General features: G+C 39.9%; 1 long non-coding RNA gene across 1 annotated transcript; it reads left to right on the top strand.

Moving 5' to 3' along the window:
• The first annotated feature begins 539 nt into the window (after nucleotides 1-539).
• On the top strand, nucleotides 540-8,261 carry LOC306916488. Its single transcript, XR_013788982.1, has 4 exons — nucleotides 540-613; nucleotides 3,953-4,089; nucleotides 6,386-6,439; nucleotides 7,804-8,261. It is a non-coding gene; the product is annotated as an uncharacterized lncRNA (long non-coding RNA).
• Nucleotides 8,262-16,883: the final 8,622 nt, after the last annotated feature.

Here is a 16,883-nt window from a genome sequence, read left to right as displayed (position 1 = left end):
GCCTGAAGGAATCAAAGAAGGAGCCCCAGTACCTTGGCTGGGAAAAAAGGTGGATATAATCGGAAACTGCTTCCTGTTCTGTAAACTGCACTTCCTTCCAGGTGATTTGATGCCTGGTGGCTGTCAGAACCATAGATATATATAAACTCTAGATAGCTCACCCGCGCTGTTGGCCAATGGAGAGCGACGTCGTTACGTGGCGGCCATCTTACCTCGGGACACATAACATTGTGTCTATGGGGCATGTACTCTTAAATGACCATAACTTGCTCAATCTTCAACCGATTTTCAAACGGTTTGGTTTGTTATAAACGTCAGAGACGTCCGCATACGTATATGATTTTATACGACGTTCATATAAAAAACATAAATGAAGCAGATAAGCGTCCTGAATCATAGCCACGTTGACAACGTTTGTAATAAACCAACCCGTTTGTAAATCCGTCAAGATTTGAGCGAGTTATGACTGTTTCTGTTTGAGCTGCCATTGAACATACTGTACTGTAGCCCCGAAGTAAGATGGCTGCCGGGTGAACGACGTCAGAAACTCCGCCTTGAGCCATCTAGTGTTTATATATATCTATGGTCAGAACAAGCTGTGAACAACTAAGTGGTATGAAACAAAGGCACAGACTTGTCATTTATTGTTGATTATTTCCATAATACATAAGAGCTGATGATCTCTTATTGGAGTCCAGACTGTGATCCTGAAGCAAAGATAATTCAGTCAAGTTTAATGTTGTGAATCCACACTAGGCCCAAAGCCTGTTGCTAATGCTAACCATGTCATAACATACTTCATTTGCTTGTTTGAGTCCAGATACAAAAACCACACCAGAGAATATTGTCTTGGTGTTTTAATCATACTTTAGTGCAACACTGTAACATTGTAGTGATGTTTATGAAGAAGTTTGATGCTAACCAAGATGCTAACTACTTAAGCATTTACATACTTTGTTTTTGTGATTCTGCCTCTATTTTACTATCTTACATGCCTATGTTTTGAGATTTTGCCTTGTTTATTGCTTTATTGTTGATTGCTTGTTCTGTGTTCTGTTCAGCACCTTGTGACTTTGCTTTACAAATAAAATGTACTTACTTACTTAAGCTAGCTAGCCTTGGTTACTGAGGCAACAGCATGGCAAAACATTAAAGGGTCATTCTGCTTATTTTGTTGACATGAACAACACTTGTTTGAGTGTCTTAAAAGGATCCCTGGCTAATAAGACAAATATGCCTTAAAACAATATTCTTGCCCTGCTCTACAACTAAAATAAAAACACTTTCTTAAATAGAGAATCTTTCACTCAATAGGAACTGCTCCTATCGCAAGTTGATGATGTCATATGTCCATAATGGTCTAGTCCTATGGAATGTATGGAATGCATATGCTAATAAAAACAATTTAATACTTCCTAAGGTTAATATGAGCAAAGCAATATTTTATATACTTTTTATTAGCATGTGCATTCCATACATTCCATAGGCATATGACATCATTCCATATATACATATATATACATCTTATATATGACATCAACTTCCGACAGGAGTAGTTCCTATTGAGTGAAACATTTTCTTTTTATGAAAGTGTTTTTATTTTGTAATTTTAGTTATACTGTAGAGGGGCAAGTATAATGTTTTAAGGCATATTTGTCTTTAGCCAGGGATCCTTTTAAGACACTAATGGTGTGTTGTAGTCAGTGGTGTAAAGCAGGGGTATTTATTCAGTGGTCCTTCAGGGGGTTCCAGGTGGTCCCCGCCAAATGGACAAGAAAATGAACCCTTGTGGGTCCATTTGGTTTCATTGCACACACTCCTCTCCTGCATCAGTTAATTTATACTAAGTCTACACATTAGAGAATGTAGAAGAATTGTTATTTTGATCAACGTTTGCCTTACTCTCTGTATCTCTCCTGTGGTACCAACATTAATACATAATACATAATACTCTCTGTATCTCTCCTGTGGTACCAACATTAATACATAATACTCTCTGTATCTCTCCTGTGGTACCAACATTAATACATAATACAGCCTTACTCTCTGTATCTCTCCTGTGGTACCAACATTAATACATAATACAGCCTTACTCTCTATCTCTCCTGTGGTACCAACATTAATACATAATACAGCATGGAATTGTGGACAAAATCTTATCCAACAATGACACCAGAAATATTCTACATTTTGGGAGAGGCTACATTTCATCAGATCCATTTGGGCTCAAATGTAGAATAAATAATGGGCCTTGAAACCACTGGTGCAAAGTAACTAAGTACATTTACGTACTGTAGGCCTACTTAAGTACAATAATGTTGAGGTATTTGTACTTTACTTGAGTATTTCCCATTTCCAATACTTACTCCACTAGAAGAGGCAAATATTGTACTTTTACTCCACTACATTTATTTAAAAACTTCTGTTAACTTTACCTCACTTCTTTTAGCATTTAGTTAATTATCTTAACTAAGATACGAGTTTGGTTGTTAAAAAAGGTTGGCATTGTTTAATAATAACTGATCTAAATAAGGACCTATAAATATTTTTGGAGCTCTAACAGTGACAAAGCCATGAGAGCAATGATACAAAAACGTTTTACGACATATTATTTAAGTTATCCTATGTTCCCTCAGCCCTGAGTTCCCTCAATGTTCCCTACATATATATATGTTATCCAAAGCTCTATGTTCACTCAGTCCCTCAACCTGATAAGTGCAATAAGTGTAATAGTGTAATAAGTGTAATAGTGTAATAGTGTAATAGTGTAATGGTGTAATAGTGTAAGTGCAATACATGTAATAGTGTTAATTGTGTAATAGTGTAATAAGTGTAATAAGTGCAATAGTGTAATAAGTGCAACAGTGTAATAGTGTAATAAGTGTAATAGTGTAATAAGTGTAATAGTGTAATAAGTGCAATAGTGTAATAGTGTAATAAGTGCAACAGTGTAATAGTGCAACAGTGTAATAGTGTAATAAGGTTAATAGTGTAATAAGTGCAATAGTGTAATAAGTGCAACAGTGTAATAGTGCAACAGTGTAATAGTGTAATAAGTGTAATTTTTTAGATTTTATTTGATTTATTTAGAAAAGCAATCATAATACAACATTATAATCAGCGATTCAAGGATTACACAGAAAAGTCCAAAGACTTATTTCCACTGAGGTCCTCTCACACTGAACGGAACAATACTTTAAAATACATCACAAATACATAACCGTACATATACATTACATACACAACACAACAAGTACGACCCTATCCATCCCTCTAAGATGACCCTTTATAGGGGAAACCTTTCCAGTAGCCATTGTTTAATCTTCTGTTTAAATGTCCTCAAATTGGAGGTCAGTTTAACACTGGTTTCTAGGCTGTTCCACTGTGTGGCTCCTATATAAATGAATGAGCCTTTGCCCACTTTACTTTTAAAAGCAGGGAGCACCACATCTGCAATACTGGCTCTGGTGAAATGGTTAATAGTGTAATAAGTGCAACAGTGTAATCGTGCAACAGTGTAATAGTGTAATAAGTGCAATAGTGTAATAGTGTAATAAGTGTAATATAAGACATAAATAGACGTTTTTCAGAAAGCTTAGATCAGGATTTAGAGGGCTTTTTAGAATCGGCCTCAGTCCAAAATGGGTTAACATTGTTTTCATTTTTGTTTGTATTTGTATTTGTATTCTTTTTTTGGCGTGGCGCTAGTTTATTTAATTATGTTTCTCACTTCAGTCAGGGAAAGTTGATGGAGTGACAGTCATGACTCATGGCATAAATAGTACAGTACACAGTACATGTATACTGTACAATAAATGCATGTATAATTTCATATATGACACAAGATGTACGCGGTTATAGATTTACTCTCTCGATGTTGAATTCCGTTTCGCCGCATTCAAAGGTGTGTGTGTGTGTGTCTGTGTGTGTGTCTTGTCTTGTTTGTGTCCAGACTTCAAGGAGGCGTTTGGTCTCTTTGACAGAGCTGGTGAGAACCTGGTGGCCGATATCTGTAGTGCTCTGGGCAGCTGGGCCAGAACCCCACCAACAAGGAGGTCACCACCATCCTGGGAAACCCAACCGCAGACGGTAAGAGGCCACACACACACACACACACACACACACACACACACACACACACACACACACACACACACACACACACACCCCTACGTACAAACTAAAACATGCTAATACATAAATACATCAAGTCGTCAAGAATCATACGTAAGCTAAGAACCTAACAGTGGAATATCTATATAATGAAACTATGCGTAAACATACACTATAGAGTGCTACAAAAGCAACAACTGTCAGTTAGAAACCTTGTATATTCTTTTTTTTATGTCATCTTTTGATGCTTATTTTATACTTTGTCGCAGTGGTTCCCAAAGTGGGATCCGGGGACCCCCAGGGGGTACTTGTGGGAGTTCCAGCTAAATGATGATTTGGAACTAGGGTTAGGGTTAGGGTTAAATTGTGACTGGGGGTGCTATGGAGGAGCTGGCTATAGAGTGTCGCAGTCCCGCCCCCTTTCATGACGACGCCAGGCCCAGGAAATGAATCACAATGCATTTTTCCCATAGACATTTCAAAAAGTATTTATTTAAAGACCTAACCCTAACCCTAACCCAAATCATAACCCAAATCATACACAATATTTTGGACCAAACAAATAATTACATAGAAGAAAAACAACAAAAAAGTGTTGTAACCTGCCGTTTTTTTCTACTTTCTAATTCTTTGTTTGGCCCAAATTGTGTTTGTTGTCATGATTTGTCACGACAAGAGTTGGCTTTGTCCGCGACGTAAACGTCTTCAAATAAATACTTTCTGAAATGTCTATGAGGAAAATGAACAGAGAATCATTTCCTGGGCCCTGGTAGGGGGCGGGACTGCGACGCTCTATTTAGAGGGGGGGCTAATGAATCAATGAATTGAGTCAGTCAATTTGGCTTGTTTGGAGGGGGGCTAAGCCTCCACCAGAGGGGGCTAAAGCCCCTCCTTACCCCCCTGGAGCCGTCCCTGATGAGGCATCTATTTTTGAGTGGTGTAAACCACTCCTACAACTGGCTTTGTTATTGAGTGGTGTAAACCACTCCTACAACTGGCTTTGTTAGTTTGTCTGTCTGTCTGTCTGTTCGTACCAAAAAATGAGCATGGTTGCTATGGTCACCCAGTTCACACAGGTGTGATTTCATTACGTCAGACATTACGTCAGACCACAGCTGATCAGTCTATATAAGACCTTACACCACTCAGTTCACACGGGTGTGATTTTTTAAATATAACACTACCTGGTTTACCTGTGATCCTAGTTAACTGAGACACTACCCTGTTCCTGGTTTACCTGTGATCCTAGTTAACTGAGACACTACCCTGTTCCTGGTTTACCTGTGATCCTAGTTAACTGAGACACTACACTGTTTTTATGTGATCCTAGTTTACTGAGGCACTCAACTCGGTCTCACCCAAAGGGTCTAACCCAAACACAGTGAAATAACACAGATTGGCAATTCTGTACATATACTAACACTACTAGCCGTTGAAAGCCACGCCTCCGTCGCGGTCAAAACAGTAGTAGTGTAATATGTACGGATTTTGGGGTTTACTAGTCGTGTGTGTTATTTGAACGTGTTTGGGTGAGATCGGGTTGGAGGCACTACACTGTCTCTATGTGATCCTATAGTTTACTGTCTATGTGGTCCTATAGTTTACTGTCTCTTTGATCCTATAGTTTACTGTCTATGTGATCCTATAGTTTACTGTCTCTATGTGATCCTATAGTTTACTGTCTATGTGGTCCTATAGTTTACTGTCTCTATGTGATCCTATAGTTTACTGTCTCTATGTGATCCTATAGTTTACTGTCTCTATGTGGTCCTATAGTTTACTGTCTCTATGTGATCCTATAGTTTACTGTCTCTATGTGATCCTATAGTTTACTGTCTCTATGGTCCTATAGTTTACTGAGGCACTACACTGTCCCTATGTGGTCCTCCATTGCTCTGGTTTGTTAGTTTAAGTGGTGTTTAATATACTGCTCAATATACCACAGTAACTTTGGGTCCTGGACCCCCCTGTTGACCTCTGGGGGGTCCAGACCAACAGGAACGCACCTGCCGCCCCGCGTCCGAAACGGTACTGTACTGGCACACCCGAAATCACCATATATACAGTTAATATGTGCGTGTGTTTGTGTGTGGTTGCGCACAGGTGGTGAAAAACAACCATGCTGTTTCCGTGCTCAGACGCACCCAGCCACCCACCCAGCCAGCCAGCCACCCACCCAGCCACCCACACACATTATCATAGTCACTTAAGGAAGTGGTTACACCACTTAAAAACTCAACAGTTTTTCTCTCTCCACTACTCTGCCACTCAGGTTGTCTTCTCACCACCTCAAGCTATACCCAGACTGAGCTTCTCTTCTTTCCTGGTAAGTCGTGGATCTCTTGGCAAACGATGTATTGTACGTTTGGAAACATTAAAGTTCATAGACTTGGCTGGCAAATGATTTACGTATTAGTGCTCTAAACAAACATTAAAAGGTCCATAGACTTGGCTGCCACATGTGATATGACTAATCTTCAAAAGACATGCATTGGGGATGAATGACATGATGAAAGGATTATGTTAATTCTAATTATCTAATTTAGATATCTTGCTACTTGAACATTCATTGTTCATTGGTTATCTGGCATTTGAATGTACTGATACAATTGTGTCGCAGATCAAACTGCATAGATTTAATAGATTCCACAGACTTGTTTGAAAGTTGTGTTGGATTTATTTTAATGTATATTTTCTAAATGTTTAAGAGGTCATTAATATGTCCGTACACGGACAAATGTGTCCATGGCAAGACTTGGTCTTGTCCGTGGTGAATTTTCTGTTTTACACACCATTATAATGTTAGGCCGATGTTGTTGTTTTTTTTCAACCGGGCCACACAGCCACACAGCCACACAGCTCATTATTCTACTGTTGAAATGAATGGATTATAAATATAACTGTGTGCTTCGCTTTGTGACCCATGACCTTTGTGTTTGACCTCAGTGGAAAACACCAGACCCTGCCTGAGGGTAATAATTTAACCATATATATATATACTGTAAATTACCAAAGTCCTAAAGGTGCCATACAGCTGAGTTCTAACCACATAGCAGTGGACAGAGTCTACAGCTGGCATAATGTAATTGTGAACCACATAGCAGTGGACAGAGTCTACAGCTGGCATAATGTAGTTGTGTCGAGGCCGGGCACAGGACTCCTTGTCTACTAATCCAATAGTTATGGAATAATCACTAAGAAAATGAGCTATTGCAGACCTAGTTTTGCTCCAATGTTCTGTCCGTGTCACTGACAGAGTCACTGTGCCGTGTAGTACCAAGGTACCGCACCAAGTTGTCATACAGTGGAAGTTTTACTCATAGTGCTGGCGGCACCACGGTCATCGACTTATCGTGTCATACAGTGGAAGTTCTACTCATAGTGCTGGCGGCAGCTGGAAGAAGGTGTCATACAGCTGAGTTCTACTCAAAGTTCTGGAGGTCCTGAAGGACTTCACGACATAGTGACTCTGTCAGTGACACGGGAGAGAACATTAAGCCAAACTATGGCTGCAATAGCTCATTTTCTTAGTGATTATTTCATAACTATTGGATTAGTCGACAGGGAGACCTAGACACAACTGCATTATGCCTATTCCAGTATTCCAGCTAGGGATGTTAATTGTTATGTCTATGTACTAAATCTTTTGCTTTTATTTTATTTTTTCTGGGTTGCCTGATGCATCATGAGGACACCTCTACACCAGCAGTGGATCGAGAAGAGTACCTGAAGGGCTTTACCCAAATTATGTTTATTTACCCAAATGATGTACAGTGTCTCGCTGTTGCAAACATAGTGGATTTATACCAAAAAGCATGTTTTTGCAATAGGCGCCCCCCTACGGATGGAATTTCTTAAACCACCATGTGAATGAAATTTGGGGTGGACTTTGAACGATATACGGACTATTCTGCCTGTGGTGTGTTTTAATCGGATAGGTCATACGGAATGCAGGGAAAGGATACTACACTGATGGTAGATCTTGTGATATGCTAGCTTATCCCTGGAATAAAAGTTATGTGTTGAGATAAGCTATGCATACAAAAATGTAAAAACATGTCACCCAGGTATAAGGATACACTTTAAGTACTATTTAACTGTTTTAACTGTAAATCTGTATAAAAAATACAAAAACCCTGTCTACTTGATGACTGTGACACACATATTTATAACTTACTATGAAACTCACTTTCTATGAGAGAAACTTCCTATGAAACACATTTCTAACTTACTATGAAACTCACTTTCTAAGAGAAACTTCCTATGAAACACCTTACTATGAAACTCACTTTCTATGAGAGAAACTTCCTATGAAACAATGTTAGTTTCTTCCTTCTCCAGTTTATTCTATAGTGTCTTCCTTCTCTCTCTAGTTTCTCTCTTCCTTCTCTAGTGTCTTTCTTCTCTCTCTTCCTTCTCTAGTTTCTCTCTTCCTTCTCTCTTCTCTTCTCTAGTGTCTCTCTTCTCTCTCTTCTCTTAGTGTCTTTCTTCTCTAGTTTCTCTCTTCCTTCTCTAGTTTCTCTTCTCTAGTGTCTTTCTTCTCTCTCTTCCTTCTCTAGTGTCTTTCTTCTCTAGTTTATTCTCTTCTCTAGTGTCTTTCTTCTCTCTCTTCCTTCTCTAGTTTCTCTCTTCCTTCTCTCTTCTCTTCTCTAGTGTCTCTCTTCTCTCAGTGTCTTTCTTCTCTAGTTTCTCTCTTCCTTCTCTAGTTTCTCTTCTCTAGTGTCTTTCTTCTCTCTCTTCCTTCTCTAGTGTCTTTCTTCTCTAGTTTATTCTCTTCTCTAGTGTCTTTCTTCTCTCTCTTCCTTCTCTAGTTTCTCTCTTCCTTCTCTCTTCTCTTCTCTAGTGTCTCTCTTCTCTCAGTGTCTTTCTTCTCTAGTTTCTCTCTTCCTTCTCTAGTTTCTCTTCTCTAGTGTCTTTCTTCTCTTCTCTAGTGTCTTTCTTCTCTCTCTTCCTTCTCTAGTGTCTTTCTTCTCTAGTTGTTTCTCTTCTCTAGTGTCGTTCTCTCTCTAGTTTCTCTCTTCTCTAGTGTCTTTCTTCTCTAGTTTATTCTCTTCTCTAGTGTCTTTCTTCTCTTCTCTAGTGTCTTTCTTCTCTCTCTTCCTTCTCGAGTGTCTTTCTTCTCTAGTTTATTCTCTTCTCTAGTGTCTTTCTTCTCTCTCTTCCTTCTCTAGTTTCTCTCTTCCTTCTCTAGTGTCTCTCTTCTCTCTTCTCTTAGTGTCTTTCTTCTCTAGTTTCTCTCTTCCTTCTCTAGTTTCTCTTCTCTAGTGTCTTTCTTCTCTTCTCTAGTGTCTTTCTTCTCTCTCTTCCTTCTCTAGTGTCTTTCTTCTCTAGTTTATTCTCTTCTCTAGTGTCTTTCTTCTCTCTCTTCCTTCTCTAGTGTCTTTCTTCTCTAGTTTATTCTCTTCTCTAGTGTCTTTCTTCTCTCTCTTCCTTCTCTAGTTTCTCTCTTCCTTCTCTAGTGTCTCTCTTCTCTCTTCTCTTAGTGTCTTTCTTCTCTAGTTTCTCTCTTCCTTCTCTAGTTTCTCTTCTCTAGTGTCTTTCTTCTCTCTCTTCCTTCTCTAGTGTCTTTCTTCTCTAGTTTATTCTCTTCTCTAGTGTCTTTCTTCTCTCTCTTCCTTCTCTAGTTTCTCTCTTCCTTCTCTCTTCTCTTCTCTAGTGTCTCTCTTCTCTCAGTGTCTTTCTTCTCTAGTTTCTCTCTTCCTTCTCTAGTGTCTTTCTTCTCTTCTCTAGTGTCTTTCTTCTCTCTCTTCCTTCTCTAGTGTCTTTCTTCTCTAGTTGTTTCTCTTCTCTAGTGTCGTTCTCTCTCTAGTTTCTCTCTTCTCTAGTGTCTTTCTTCTCTAGTTTATTCTCTTCTCTAGTGTCTTTCTTATCTAGTGTCTTTCTTCTCTCTCTTCCTTCTCTAGTGTCTTTCTTCTCTAGTTTATTCTCTTCTCTAGTGTCTTTCTTCTCTCTCTTCCTTCTCTAGTTTCTCTCTTCCTTCTCTCTTCTCTTCTGTCTCTCTTCTCTCAGTGTCTTTCTTCTCTAGTTTCTCTCTTCCTTCTCTAGTGTCTTTCTTCTCTCTCTTCCTTCTCTAGTGTCTTTCTTCTCTAGTTGTTTCTCTTCTCTAGTGTCGTTCTCTCTCTAGTTTCTCTCTTCTCTAGTGTCTTTCTTCTCTAGTTTATTCTCTTCTCTAGTGTCTTTCTTCTCTAGTGTCTTTCTTCTCTCTCTTCCTTCTCTAGTGTCTTTCTTCTCTAGTTTATTCTCTTCTCTAGTGTCTTTCTTCTCTCTCTTCCTTCTCTAGTGTCTTTCTTCCTTCTCTAGTGTCTCTCTTCTCTCTTCTCTTAGTGTCTTTCTTCTCTAGTTTCTCTCTTCCTTCTCTAGTTTCTCTTCTCTAGTGTCTTTCTTCTCTCTCTTCCTTCTCTAGTGTCTTTCTTCTCTAGTTTATTCTCTTCTCTAGTGTCTTTCTTCTCTCTCTTCCTTCTCTAGTTTCTCTCTTCCTTCTCTCTTCTCTTCTCTAGTGTCTCTCTTCTCTCAGTGTCTTTCTTCTCTAGTTTCTCTCTTCCTTCTCTAGTGTCTTTCTTCTCTTCTCTAGTGTCTTTCTTCTCTCTCTTCCTTCTCTAGTGTCTTTCTTCTCTAGTTGTTTCTCTTCTCTAGTGTCGTTCTCTCTCTAGTTTCTCTCTTCTCTAGTGTCTTTCTTCTCTAGTTTATTCTCTTCTCTAGTGTCTTTCTTCTCTAGTGTCTTTCTTCTCTCTCTTCCTTCTCTAGTGTCTTTCTTCTCTAGTTTATTCTCTTCTCTAGTGTCTTTCTTCTCTCTCTTCCTTCTCTAGTTTCTCTCTTCCTTCTCTCTTCTCTTCTGTCTCTCTTCTCTCAGTGTCTTTCTTCTCTAGTTTCTCTCTTCCTTCTCTAGTGTCTTTCTTCTCTCTCTTCCTTCTCTAGTGTCTTTCTTCTCTAGTTGTTTCTCTTCTCTAGTGTCGTTCTCTCTCTAGTTTCTCTCTTCTCTAGTGTCTTTCTTCTCTAGTTTATTCTCTTCTCTAGTGTCTTTCTTCTCTAGTGTCTTTCTTCTCTCTCTTCCTTCTCTAGTGTCTTTCTTCTCTAGTTTATTCTCTTCTCTAGTGTCTTTCTTCTCTCTCTTCCTTCTCTAGTGTCTTTCTTCCTTCTCTAGTGTCTCTCTTCTCTCTTCTCTTAGTGTCTTTCTTCTCTAGTTTCTCTCTTCCTTCTCTAGTTTCTCTTCTCTAGTGTCTTTCTTCTCTCTCTTCCTTCTCTAGTGTCTTTCTTCTCTAGTTTATTCTCTTCTCTAGTGTCTTTCTTCTCTCTCTTCCTTCTCTAGTTTCTCTCTTCCTTCTCTCTTCTCTTCTCTAGTGTCTCTCTTCTCTCAGTGTCTTTCTTCTCTAGTTTCTCTCTTCCTTCTCTAGTGTCTTTCTTCTCTTCTCTAGTGTCTTTCTTCTCTCTCTTCCTTCTCTAGTGTCTTTCTTCTCTAGTTGTTTCTCTTCTCTAGTGTCGTTCTCTCTCTAGTTTCTCTCTTCTCTAGTGTCTTTCTTCTCTAGTTTATTCTCTTCTCTAGTGTCTTTCTTCTCTAGTGTCTTTCTTCTCTCTCTTCCTTCTCTAGTGTCTTTCTTCTCTAGTTGTTTCTCTTCTCTAGTGTCGTTCTCTCTCTAGTTTCTCTCTTCTCTAGTGTCTTTCTTCTCTAGTTTATTCTCTTCTCTAGTGTCTTTCTTCTCTAGTGTCTTTCTTCTCTCTCTTCCTTCTCTAGTGTCTTTCTTCTCTAGTTTATTCTCTTCTCTAGTGTCTTTCTTCTCTCTCTTCCTTCTCTAGTGTCTTTCTTCCTTCTCTAGTGTCTCTCTTCTCTCTTCTCTTAGTGTCTTTCTTCTCTAGTTTCTCTCTTCCTTCTCTAGTTTCTCTTCTCTAGTGTCTTTCTTCTCTCTCTTCCTTCTCTAGTGTCTTTCTTCTCTAGTTTATTCTCTTCTCTAGTGTCTTTCTTCTCTCTCTTCCTTCTCTAGTTTCTCTCTTCCTTCTCTCTTCTCTTCTCTAGTGTCTCTCTTCTCTCAGTGTCTTTCTTCTCTAGTTTCTCTCTTCCTTCTCTAGTGTCTTTCTTCTCTTCTCTAGTGTCTTTCTTCTCTCTCTTCCTTCTCTAGTGTCTTTCTTCTCTAGTTGTTTCTCTTCTCTAGTGTCGTTCTCTCTCTAGTTTCTCTCTTCTCTAGTGTCTTTCTTCTCTAGTTTATTCTCTTCTCTAGTGTCTTTCTTCTCTAGTGTCTTTCTTCTCTCTCTTCCTTCTCTAGTGTCTTTCTTCTCTAGTTTATTCTCTTCTCTAGTGTCTTTCTTCTCTCTCTTCCTTCTCTAGTTTCTCTCTTCCTTCTCTCTTCTCTTCTGTCTCTCTTCTCTCAGTGTCTTTCTTCTCTAGTTTCTCTCTTCCTTCTCTAGTGTCTTTCTTCTCTCTCTTCCTTCTCTAGTTTCTCTCTTCCTTCTCTCTTCTCTTCTCTAGTGTCTCTCTTCTCTCAGTGTCTTTCTTCTCTAGTTTCTCTCTTCCTTCTCTAGTGTCTTTCTTCTCTTCTCTAGTGTCTTTCTTCTCTCTCTTCCTTCTCTAGTGTCTTTCTTCTCTAGTTGTTTCTCTTCTCTAGTGTCGTTCTCTCTCTAGTTTCTCTCTTCTCTAGTGTCTTTCTTCTCTAGTTTATTCTCTTCTCTAGTGTCTTTCTTCTCTAGTGTCTTTCTTCTCTCTCTTCCTTCTCTAGTGTCTTTCTTCTCTAGTTGTTTCTCTTCTCTAGTGTCGTTCTCTCTCTAGTTTCTCTCTTCTCTAGTGTCTTTCTTCTCTAGTTTATTCTCTTCTCTAGTGTCTTTCTTCTCTAGTGTCTTTCTTCTCTCTCTTCCTTCTCTAGTGTCTTTCTTCTCTAGTTTATTCTCTTCTCTAGTGTCTTTCTTCTCTCTCTTCCTTCTCTAGTGTCTTTCTTCCTTCTCTAGTGTCTCTCTTCTCTCTTCTCTTAGTGTCTTTCTTCTCTAGTTTCTCTCTTCCTTCTCTAGTTTCTCTTCTCTAGTGTCTTTCTTCTCTCTCTTCCTTCTCTAGTGTCTTTCTTCTCTAGTTTATTCTCTTCTCTAGTGTCTTTCTTCTCTCTCTTCCTTCTCTAGTTTCTCTCTTCCTTCTCTCTTCTCTTCTCTAGTGTCTCTCTTCTCTCAGTGTCTTTCTTCTCTAGTTTCTCTCTTCCTTCTCTAGTGTCTTTCTTCTCTTCTCTAGTGTCTTTCTTCTCTCTCTTCCTTCTCTAGTGTCTTTCTTCTCTAGTTGTTTCTCTTCTCTAGTGTCGTTCTCTCTCTAGTTTCTCTCTTCTCTAGTGTCTTTCTTCTCTAGTTTATTCTCTTCTCTAGTGTCTTTCTTCTCTCTCTTCCTTCTCTAGTTTCTCTCTTCCTTCTCTCTTCTCTTCTGTCTCTCTTCTCTCAGTGTCTTTCTTCTCTAGTTTCTCTCTTCCTTCTCTAGTGTCTTTCTTCTCTCTCTTCCTTCTCTAGTTTCTCTCTTCCTTCTCTAGTTTCTCTCTTCCTTCTCTCTTCTCTTCTGTCTCTCTTCTCTCAGTGTCTTTCTTCTCTAGTTTCTCTCTTCCTTCTCTAGTGTCTTTCTTCTCTCTCTTCCTTCTCTAGTGTCTTTCTTCTCTAGTTTATTCTCTTCTCTAGTGTCTTTCTTCTCTCTCTTCCTTCTCTAGTTTCTCTCTTCCTTCTCTCTTCTCTTCTGTCTCTCTTCTCTCAGTGTCTTTCTTCTCTAGTTTCTCTCTTCCTTCTCTAGTGTCTTTCTTCTCTAGTTGTTTCTCTTCTCTAGTGTCGTTCTCTCTCTAGTTTCTCTCTTCTCTAGTGTCTTTCTTCTCTAGTTTATTCTCTTCTCTAGTGTCTTTCTTCTCTCTCTTCCTTCTCTAGTTTCTCTCTTCCTTCTCTCTTCTCTTCTGTCTCTCTTCTCTCAGTGTCTTTCTTCTCTAGTTTCTCTCTTCCTTCTCTAGTGTCTTTCTTCTCTCTCTTCCTTCTCTAGTTTCTCTCTTCCTTCTCTAGTTTCTCTCTTCCTTCTCTCTTCTCTTCTGTCTCTCTTCTCTCAGTGTCTTTCTTCTCTAGTTTCTCTCTTCCTTCTCTAGTGTCTTTCTTCTCTCTCTTCCTTCTCTAGTGTCTTTCTTCTCTAGTTTATTCTCTTCTCTAGTGTCTTTCTTCTCTCTCTTCCTTCTCTAGTTTCTCTCTTCCTTCTCTCTTCTCTTCTGTCTCTCTTCTCTCAGTGTCTTTCTTCTCTAGTTTCTCTCTTCCTTCTCTAGTGTCTTTCTTCTCTCTCTTCCTTCTCTAGTTTCTCTCTTCCTTCTCTCTTCTCTTCTCTAGTGTCTCTCTTCTCTCAGTGTCTTTCTTCTCTAGTTTCTCTCTTCCTTCTCTAGTGTCTTTCTTCTCTTCTCTAGTGTCTTTCTTCTCTCTCTTCCTTCTCTAGTGTCTTTCTTCTCTAGTTGTTTCTCTTCTCTAGTGTCGTTCTCTCTCTAGTTTCTCTCTTCTCTAGTGTCTTTCTTCTCTAGTTTATTCTCTTCTCTAGTGTCTTTCTTCTCTCTCTTCCTTCTCTAGTGTCTTTCTTCTCTAGTTGTTTCTCTTCTCTAGTGTCGTTCTCTCTCTAGTTTCTCTCTTCTCTAGTGTCTTTCTTCTCTAGTTTATTCTCTTCTCTAGTGTCTTTCTTCTCTAGTGTCTTTCTTCTCTCTCTTCCTTCTCTAGTGTCTTTCTTCTCTAGTTTATTCTCTTCTCTAGTGTCTTTCTTCTCTAGTTTCTCTCTTCCTTCTCTAGTTTCTCTTCTCTAGTGTCTTTCTTCTCTCTCTTCCTTCTCTAGTGTCTTTCTTCTCTAGTTTATTCTCTTCTCTAGTGTCTTTCTTCTCTCTCTTCCTTCTCTAGTTTCTCTCTTCCTTCTCTCTTCTCTTCTCTAGTGTCTCTCTTCTCTCAGTGTCTTTCTTCTCTAGTTTCTCTCTTCCTTCTCTAGTGTCTTTCTTCTCTTCTCTAGTGTCTTTCTTCTCTCTCTTCCTTCTCTAGTGTCTTTCTTCTCTAGTTGTTTCTCTTCTCTAGTGTCGTTCTCTCTCTAGTTTCTCTCTTCTCTAGTGTCTTTCTTCTCTAGTTTATTCTCTTCTCTAGTGTCTTTCTTCTCTAGTGTCTTTCTTCTCTCTCTTCCTTCTCTAGTGTCTTTCTTCTCTAGTTTATTCTCTTCTCTAGTGTCTTTCTTCTCTCTCTTCCTTCTCTAGTTTCTCTCTTCCTTCTCTCTTCTCTTCTGTCTCTCTTCTCTCAGTGTCTTTCTTCTCTAGTTTCTCTCTTCCTTCTCTAGTGTCTTTCTTCTCTCTCTTCCTTCTCTAGTGTCTTTCTTCTCTAGTTGTTTCTCTTCTCTAGTGTCGTTCTCTCTCTAGTTTCTCTCTTCTCTAGTGTCTTTCTTCTCTAGTTTATTCTCTTCTCTAGTGTCTTTCTTCTCTAGTGTCTTTCTTCTCTCTCTTCCTTCTCTAGTGTCTTTCTTCTCTAGTTTATTCTCTTCTCTAGTGTCTTTCTTCTCTCTCTTCCTTCTCTAGTGTCTTTCTTCTCTAGTTTATTCTCTTCTCTAGTGTCTTTCTTCTCTCTCTTCCTTCTCTAGTTTCTCTCTTCCTTCTCTAGTGTCTCTCTTCTCTCTTCTCTTAGTGTCTTTCTTCTCTAGTTTCTCTCTTCCTTCTCTAGTTTCTCTTCTCTAGTGTCTTTCTTCTCTCTCTTCCTTCTCTAGTGTCTTTCTTCTCTAGTTTATTCTCTTCTCTAGTGTCTTTCTTCTCTCTCTTCTCTAGTTTCTCTTCTCTAGTGTCGTTCTCTCTCCTCTAGTGTCTTCCTTCTCTCTCTTCCTTCTCTAGTGTCTTTCTTCTCTAGTTTAGTGTCTTTCTTCTCTCTCTTCTCTAGTGTCGTTCTTCTCTCTCTAGTTTCTTTCTTCTCTAGTTTCTCTCTTTTCTTTCTTTTCTAGTGTCTCTCTCGCTCTCTCTCGCCACACCCCTTTCTCTCTCTCTCGCCACACCCCTTGCTCTCTCTCTCATTTCCTTTCTCTAGCCACACCCCCTTCCTCTCTCTCACTTCCCCTCTCTCTCTCTTCCTTTCTCTAGCCACACCCCCTTCCTCTCTCTCACTTCCTCTCTGTAGTCACACCCCTCTCTCGCCACACCCCTCTCTCGCCACACCCCTCTCTCTCTCACCACACCCCCCCCCCCTCTCTCTCTCTCTCTCTCTCTCTCATTTCCTTTCTCTAGCCACACCCCTTCCTCTCTCTCACTTCCTCTCTGTAGTCACACCCCTTCCTCTCTAGCCACACCCCCTTCCTCTCTCTCACTTCCTCGCTCTCATTTCCTTTCTCTAGCCACACCCCTCTCTCTCGCCACACCCCTTTCTCTCTCTCTCTCTAGCCACACCCCCCTCTCTCTCTCTCGCCACACCCCCCTCTCTCTCTCTCTCATTTCCTTTCTCTAGCCACACCCCCTTCCTCTCTCTCACTCTCTCTCTCTCTCTCTCTCTCTAGCCACACCTCTCTCTCTCTCTCACCACACCCCCCCCCCTCTCTCTCTCTCTCATTTCCTTTCTCTAGCCACACCCCTTCCTCTCTCTCACTTCCTCTCTGTAGTCACACCCCTTCCTCTCTATCCACACCCACTTCCTCTCTCTCACTTCCTTTCTCTAGTCACACCACTTCCTGTCTCTAGCCACACCCCCTTCCTCTCTACCACACCCCTTTCTCTCCGTCACTTCCTTTCTCTAGCCACACCCCCTTCCTCTCTCTAGTCACACCCCCTTCCTCTCTCTCACTTCCTCTCTCTCAT

This window comes from Electrona antarctica, assembly GCF_951216825.1.
Source record: "Electrona antarctica genome assembly, chromosome: 23".
In the NCBI taxonomy this organism is placed as follows: domain Eukaryota; kingdom Metazoa; phylum Chordata; class Actinopteri; order Myctophiformes; family Myctophidae; genus Electrona; species Electrona antarctica.
Note: the sequence above shows the minus strand (reverse complement) of the source record. Positions and strands in the feature narration are given on the sequence as shown.